Source organism: Fukomys damarensis, unplaced genomic scaffold (genome assembly GCF_012274545.1).
Source record: "Fukomys damarensis isolate Sample0158 unplaced genomic scaffold, DMR_v1.0_HiC HiC_scaffold_16, whole genome shotgun sequence".
Taxonomy (NCBI): domain Eukaryota; kingdom Metazoa; phylum Chordata; class Mammalia; order Rodentia; family Bathyergidae; genus Fukomys; species Fukomys damarensis.
Window position 1 is genome coordinate 131345198 of NW_022900928.1, and position 8741 is coordinate 131353938.

Here is an 8741-nt window from a genome sequence, read left to right on the forward strand (position 1 = left end):
ATTCAGAGCAGCCCCAGCACACTTCTAGCAGCCCCAATCTGGGACTGACCGAGTTTGCTTCTTGTAGCGAGTTCTGACTCATTTGCCACCTCCTAGGGGTGCTGTGAAAAGGAAACCAAATAAAAACACAAAGTGTTTAGTGAGTTCCTGAATAGATTGTGACCTCAATAAACGGTGGCTTGTTATTATTCATACGGTAGACTTCCTGGAGATTCCCCGCACCGCTAGCCTAAGGGGGTTCTGAACTCAGCAGATTTCAAAAGTCCCTCAGCGTCATTCATCTTCTGTGACCCCCTAAAAGCCACACTTCAAAAGCTTGCTGCCTCTGTGACTAGGCCCAACTGCAACCCCAAGCCACTCCAGAACCTTCCTGCCTGCACTGCTGTTGTCTGCTCCAGCCGGCAACTATGTCCTCCATACACACACGTGGGCTCTAGGACACTGAGGTTACCGCGGTTGCTTCCTTGGCCCGTTTAAGGTGTCTGACATAACTTCTGGCCGCTCAGCTGTAACTTCCAGCAGCTCCGCCATTGGGGCTGCCCGCCATGTTTAGGACTGACTGAAAGAGCGTTGCTAGTAATCTGATAGAACAGGGACATCCGAGGTCCCCTTCACAGGGGCTCATTTGATGGACAATCCACAGCCACACAGAACACAGAGTTTTTTACTGATTGGAAAGGTGAAATGAGAGAGTCCATACTCAACATTCAAATATTGGGAGAGAAGCACATTCAGTCAGAAGCGTAAGACCTACTTTTCTACACAGATTTTCATTTTGTCAATAATCCTTCCTGTAGCCTGTGTTATAAAGTGGTGTAAGCAGAATTCCGAGTGAAAAACTCATGATGAGATAATGAACTGTGCTCTGTTGCAGTTTCAGTAACTGAGGTGTGGCTGCAGCCCACCTCCCTAAGCTTCTGTGTGGACCCCACTCAACCTCCTCCACCAAGAGCTGTAGCTTCTGTGTCAGCATCTGACCAGTGACTCAGGGGACTGTGTGTTTGAGCTGCCCAGAGGGTTGGGTCATATGCCTTGGGACATAATCTCCCTGCCTTTCTGCCAAACCTTGGTTGCTGTGCAAACAAATGTTCAGATTAACCAAAACCCAAAGGAAGACTGACATCACAGTGGAGTTCTCCTCAGGCTGACGCCCCCTCATGGCGGAATGTGAATGAAGTTGGAAAAGATCAATTCAGAAGTAATTGAAGATCTTGAGATGAGATCGTCCAGGATTTAGCAGGGACCCCAAATGCCCTGGTCTTGTTTTTAGTACTGTGGATTGAACCCAGGGCTTCAGCACTGATCTACATCCCAGTCCCATTTTTATTTTTTATTTTGAGATGAGTCTTAGTCACTAAGCTTCCCAGTCTGGGCTCCAACTTGCAATCTTCCTGCCTCAGTCTCCCAGAGCACTAGGATTAGAGTCATGCACCACCACATCTGGTGACAAATGTCTTATAAGATAAAAAACTGAAGGCATGCAGAGGAGAAATCAGGTGAAGCTGGAGGCAAGAATGGAGAGGCACATTTTCAAATCCAGGAACTCCAAGGTTGCCAGAGGCTAACAGAGGTTGGAGAGAGGCAGGGAGCAGAACCTGCATGGAGGCTCCACAAGGAACCAACTCTCAGGGCACTTTGATCTGAGATATGCGGCTTCCGGGGCTCCAGAAGAACACATTTCTGTAGTTTTAACCCAGCCAACTTGTTCTGGCAACTGCAGGGAGCAAGTATGGCTCCCAAGGAAACTCTCGCTGCTCACAGACACTCTGCCCTCCTTCAATAATCTGAGCCCTGCTTTGGGCTGGGTGCTGACACACACACCTGCCAAGTTACTTGCACTTGGCACTTGTCTGAAGCTGAACTTGGAGCAGCACAGTCCTTGATGCCCAAGGCTCCTGGAAGAGCTGCATACACACTGGGCAGGTGCACGCTGCTGTGAGGAAGGGATGGAGTGTGGCTGGACAGGACCTCTGAGGCCAGACTCCAGAAACACAAGGCAGTATTTCCTGTGCAGGCTCAGTGTCGCCAGCTCTGCAGCAGCCAGCCGCCTGAGGTGCATGGTGGACCTTGGGCTGCTGGCAGGCGCCCAGGACCAGACTGCTGCACTTTGCTAGTGGACAAACGAACTCTGAAGTCTCGGTGGTGCAGCAGTGACGGGTTCTGTCCAGAGCGCATCACGGTTGGGTGGCACTGCAGCGCTCAGCCTCCTGTGAGAGGTGACTCCGGCTCCCAGGCCGTCTCCATCTTGCATGTCGGTCACCTAGGAATCCATGGCTCTTGGCTCTGCGGAGGGGGCAGAAGCGTGAAGGGAGGCAGGCTCCCTGGAGCCGCCAGCTTTCTCTCCCACTGTGTGGTCGAGAATCAGCAGTACGGCCCCGTCTCAGTCCTCAGGGCTGGACAAGGGGAGAAGCACACACATGTGTGCAGGTGACACAAGACTCCTCCTTGATGAGAATGAAGGGGACCAGGGGGCTCTGCAGGAGGGAGAAGGGCCTGGCTGCCGGCCTCTCTAGAGACTACTCTTTGTTCCTCTGTGAGGCACAGGGTAGGGGCAAAAGTCTTAAAATGCTATAAACTGGGTGTGGTGTCACAGGCCTGTGATCTCAGCACTCTAGAAGGCTGAGGCAGAAGGATTACAAGTTTGAGCCCAGGCGGGGAGATTTAGTGACGTACCAAACTATAAAAAGGTGTGTGTGCGTGTGTGTGCGTGTGTGTGTGTGTGTGTGTGTGTGTGTGTGTGTGGTGGGAGCCGTGTGAAGGCCCTAGGTTCAATCCTCAGTACTGAAAGAAGAAAAGGTTCTGTAACAGCGAAGACAAAACCAGGATGGCCACTGCTACCGAGGGATGCCTTGGCATTCTGACAATTAGACATCACATGGTGCGGCTGCTAGTTCTCCGAGGCCCGCCTGGGTGGCCACCATGAACTTGGTTGAATTAATACCTTCCTCTTTGTTGAGCTGAGGCGCGAGCTGCTGCCCCAATTGCTGGTTAATGCTGGTTAATGCCCAGAATAACAGCCCTCCAGGATGAGTACAGGGACAGAGAGGTTCCCCCAGCCCCTGTTGAGCGGGGAACCCTGACTGATAGAATGGCACCACCCCTTTCACTGCGCAGTATTTTTAGCAGTACTTTATTCCGTGCTGCATACATCATCCCAGTACACTTCAAATTACACAGCAAAGCACGATTTCCCAGACGTAACAAAGGATACAGACCCATATTTGTGAAATAAACTGCTGCAACTGCCATCACCAACCATGCCTTCCCGTGATGACTTCTAAATTATCCATGGAAATTATTTTCATTTTCATGAGCCGTGGCAGGTGCAGGGGAAGGCATGAGGAGTTAGTGTTTGAGGAAATGAAAACAATCACAAGGAGCCATTAGAAGAATGAGAATTCTGAGAACGTCTGATGGAAAGGCGCTTATTTTCCCCAGTGGTCCCTGAATGGAAACTCCCACAGACACTCTAAGTTCCCACTCTCACAGGCAGAGTGGTGTCGCCTGCAGGAAGCCTCTCTGGGGTCTCCCTCTGAGCTGGAGTCTGCCTCTATCAGCAAGAATGAGGCTGTGTGGGCAGAGCTGGCCCTGGAGGAGGTCACCAAGGAGGCAGGAGCTGTGTCCCTGTGTGTCTAGACTCGCCTCTCCAGCTGCCCAGTGGTGTTTTCCCATCTATGACCTCATTTCATCTCCGGAACGGCTGCAGGCTGGGCAGGGCAGGGAGCCTCAGCCTCCCGGAGAAGTTGAGGGATCTGAGGTCCAGAAAGGTAGGCTGCATGTCTAGGTGCGCCCCCACCCGTCCCATGCTCCTCTGCTGGGTACAGTGCCCAGGTGAAACAGGGAGGCTGTGCGCTGCCACGGACAAAAGGAACCCTAGGACCTGAATTGGTCAGGAGCAGAATCAGATGCAGGCTGGATGTCCTTTCCTAGACTCTGCATGTCACCCACAGTTCTCGGAGGAGCAAAGGCAAAGGGCCTCCCTGTCATCTGCAAAAGGGCAGCAGTAGCAGCCACTGTGCCCCACCCTGGCCCACCACTAAGGTCCTCTTCGCCTCAGGCTCCTCCTCTGGAAGTGCAGAGCCTTAGCTGCGCATATGACTGTGATCGACATATGACTGTGATCGCCATGTCTACCAGCGTGATAACACTGACAGGCAGGCTGTGTAGACCCAGCTGTGCTTAACAAGGTTGTTTTAATCCATTAACACCGACCAGATACATGTCCTCCCAAGCTCATGCTAAACACAACTTGAAAAGTACGTGTGTCCCCTTGGTCTTTCATGCCACACGTCATGCTCTGTGCAGAGTGCATTCCCAGGGTCACACTCACAGGAGAACTTCGGAGCTACCGTCATGTACCCTTCCAAGACATGATTTCACATTTTGAAAACAGAGGCAGGGCTGAGCCACGCAGCCCCCCTGGCCCCCAGCTTGGGGGAATAACGCACTCCTTTCTCAGAAACCCTTGGACTGCAAGTTCCTTTGGGAAATGGAGGCAGCCCCACCCTCCCCTGCAAAGCAAGTGTGTACAGCACGGCTGCCTCTTGTGCAAGTTCTGTCCCATACAGGCCTCACCAGGGCCAGGTGGAACCAGTAGGAGGGAGCTTTTTTGAGGACAAGTGAACACCGTGTGTGAGGTGGCTGTGGGAGAGGGAAGAAGAGCCCATGTGTGACGGCCACAGCAGGTTTCCTTCCCGGCAGACAGAGGCAGGTTGTGGGCACCTTTCTGAAGGGTGGTGCAGGGCAAAAGGGAGAGAGGTTATTTAGCCCGACTGGAAGAAAGCTGTGGAGTCAAGGATTTGTTCTCCTAATTTTTTCAGTCACCTAAAACCTTTTGTCTTCTGCCATTTGGCTACAATTTGGTCCTTCCTTGCTCCATGTAATTGTGGCATAAAGAGTCTATACTGTTGGGAATGGGAATTTTTCAAGCTCTGGAGATGAGAAAAGGCACAGAACTGGAAGGCAAGAAATTTGTGGTCTTATCAGAGGAAACCTTAAAAATGCAAACTCAAAACCTTGAGGGCAAAACTCTGCCCGAGGAGTACAGGGTGCTGCTTAGGACTAAAATCAGCCTGTCAGCTGCTCAAGGCCAGTGGCGCGGCCATCTGTGGCCATTTTTCTGGGAAACAGGATGGGCAACAGTTCCTGAAGTCTTGAACTCCACCTGGCTTCCCAAGAATTTGCTGCTTAAGTCAAATTTAGGTCGCACCATAAATGAAGGATTTCAATCTTTATTTTTATTTCCAGTGCTTTTACTTGTAGGGAGCCATCATAGTCCCTAAATGTTTTGTTTTTTGTTTTTGTTTTTGTTTTTTTGAGATTGAGGGGTTTAGAGCCTTAAAGTGCCATTTCTGTCCTCTTGACAGACCTTATCTGGTTGCCAGCTCCAGCAGCAATGTGAATGATGGCCAAGTGTCTTAATCATTTTTAAACAAAAACTTCTGAACCCACAAAGGAGTTTACCAGTGTGTCCGTTTCAGCACCCTTCTACCAGGTGAGAGCAGTGGCACTCTCACTTTAATTAATCACTTACTTTACATAATGCCCATTTTATAGTTGACATCCGCCACTGCACCTGCCACTGGGGGCCCTGTCCAGTGGGGCCCAGCACCACTTTGTTTACAAAGTGGAACATCTCTCGACCATCTACAGAGCACGATGGCCTTGGCCCCACAGCCTCTCCTACTGGAGAGCACTCAAGTCTTGGGGAGCTTCCTACCAGCGGGCTTTGTCCCTGGGCAGAGACGCAAAGCAGTTTGTCATTACTACTACAGATCAGCACGGTGCTGAGTTTTTTACAGCCAGACATCATGCGTGAGATGGCTAACAAGTCTGGATCTTTTTTTGGTACCGGGAATCAAACCCCAGACCTTGTACTTGTGAGGCAGGTGGTGGAATCACTGAGCTAAATCCCTGGCCCAAAGTCCGGGTCTTTTTAAGAAACCCGAGTATTGAGATCATTCCTCTGTAGGATGTGTGGCACTCCCTCCCCAAGGGCACAGAAGGCAAGCTCAGATCCACAGGCTCCTGCATGAGGTTCCGTGAGCCCACCATTTGGGGTGACTGAGACACTGTTACCAATGGAGCAGACGAAGGAACCCACCAACCCGACACCATCTCGTGGCCCATCATCCTCAGGCCAGTAGAGGCCTGGGAACCGAACGCAGAAAAGCCATCCACAGAAAATCTCCTCAACTGTTGATTGTATAAATAATTTATTTCTGTTCACAGCATCTTATATGCATTATAAAAGGGGAATGGAAACAAAAGAACGACCGACACAGAGAATTACAGCAGTAAAACAGAAAACTGGAACTAGGGGACACAGTCCCAACACTGTAACAGAGAAACTGTGAAGGGGATTGTTCTGAGGCAAAGGTGGCCTTCCCGTGTCTGTTAGGAAACATTTCTAATGCTCACTTGGGAAGGTCAGCTTCTCCCATGTGAAACCCACTCCAACACCAAAGGGGAGAAGGCATAGCCAGTCGGGCTGACAAGGGGCTCCCAAGGTGACTTTCTCCATGCTTCCTGTTGGGTCAGAGGTGAAATGGGCTATTCTTAGGTCAAACGTCACAGAAATCAACCGGGACTCTTTAACCATTAGTTGATACACCACAGGGCTCTTGACTTTACTGCACAATTACGAACAGTTGACTGCATCCTTCAGAACAGATAATGCAAAAAACCCAAACCCAAAACAAACAAACAAAAAAGCCTGACCAAAACCATCTTGCATTATTGTTGAAACACGACAGGATTTGAACTGTGACCAGGAACCAAGGTATCATCTGCACAAGGAGGTTACAGTATTATCTGCAATGTCACCAAAATAAATATATTATTCTCTCAATAGGGCGGAGCTACCAAAATGTCAAAGTGCATAAGAAAATGTTGCATGTGAAGAAAATAAAGGAAGATGGGTATTTTTTAATAGCTCTGTACAGAATCTTTAGATGATGGGACCAGCCCATTTAAAAGTCAGTGAGTTGCTGTTGATATGTAAGCTGAAATCCAGCAGGTTTATCACTGCTTAGCTATTTTCTCTACCAAGTTTCTACAAAAAGACCAGCATTGGAGGGGTACCAAATACACTGACAAAAGAGGAAAGGAAGATAGGCTGCTAGGTTTCTGCTTTAAAAAAAAAAAATCTCCTAAAAGACTTGGGTTTCAAGCAGGAAGCAAGAACTTGTTTCTGGTTCTTAACCTGTCAGTGAAGTGGACAATAGGCATGGGCTTGCAATTTGACCAACTCTCACACTCAAGTGTAACCATGGCCAGTTCCCTCCCCTAGGCCTCCTTCGCCATGAAACTGTGTAACCGTGTGGGAGGGTGCTGTCAAAATTCTACCTGAAAACACAAACTCAGAGAGGAAATAAAAATCAGTCAGTTGCAGGTTTCCCTTTTGATACTGTGTTTCAGAGCAAATGACAGATTCCACAAACCAAGACTCAGTCCTGATTATAAAGGATTTGTAAAATTACATTATTAAAAATATGTCTTTTATTCTTCTCTCATCTTATCTAGTTTCCAAAGCCTCTTTCAAGTAAACTGAAGTGCCTGAGTACCAGTGACTGTGACGTCACGCGCCTTCTTTTATCTCAAGCACTCGTCTTCGGGCGTTTGTCCAGAGTGCTGGCTGGCTGGGAGGCCAGTTCCCACAAGAATGAATTCAGGGCTTCATTCTTACCCTTTCCCTGCCCTTCTCAACCCATGCGATGAGGTCGGCTTTTGCTACAAGGTGGGGTTTTATTTTTGGGGTGCACGACATCAAATACTCGAACGAGACATTTTGAATGAAATACTTAAACCAGAGAGGCCACAGTGAGCCAATTCAGAAATATGAACATGTCGCCACTTGCGGTGTCAGGGGATAGAAGAGGGCAGAGAGAGCAAAGAAGTCTGTTTTCCTAAGGTGACTATTTCTAAGGTGAGTATTCATTTGTAAAAGTTTGATAAACGTATCACCACGTGGTTAGTATTACAAGAGACATCCCTTGCCAAAAAGAAAAAAAAAAATCAAAAAAACAGAAAAACCCATCTCGCAATTCAGCATGCTCTGCGTGCTCGCCCAAACCAATCAGTATCCTTAGAGAATTTATTCCCCAGACATGGGAGTCTAGGTATGTGTGCCGATTACACAGTTCAGAGGTCCCTGCCCCGCGTACACACCCCATCCACATTTATGCTGAATCTTGCCCTCTACACACCTTTAACTCTTCTGTAGACAGTAAACGCATCATTTGCCACCACCTCCAACAGATTTTTTTTCTTAATTTTTATTGGTCTTTTAGTGTGCTAATGACCTACACATGGACAGGGTCCAAGCCGCAGGGAAGAGGGCTCATTCCAGGCTGCAAAGCAGTTCTCAGCACCGGTCTTCCGCAGCGACCACAAAGCCCTGTTGGAAGGGCGTCCGCGCGGCGACTCCCACCAGCGGCTCAGCGCGGGGCCCAGCGGTCCCCGATGGCCCCAACCACCTCGCGTTTGGGCCCAGAACGGGACAAATGAAATTCCAACAGGGGCCTGCCCTGTGACATAAAACGTATTCGGCCCCCAGAGCCCCTGAATGTAAGGAGCGGTGGCCCAGCCCGGATCCCCGCCCACACCGGCTTGCCGCAGGCGGCACCCCCAGGGCCGGGGGCAGCATACCTCAGGTGACTCCCAGATGACCCCTGGGGGCGGGGCAGCCCACTCCGGGCTTCGCCGGAGCCGGAGGAAATCGCTTTGTCTCTGTCGCGAGC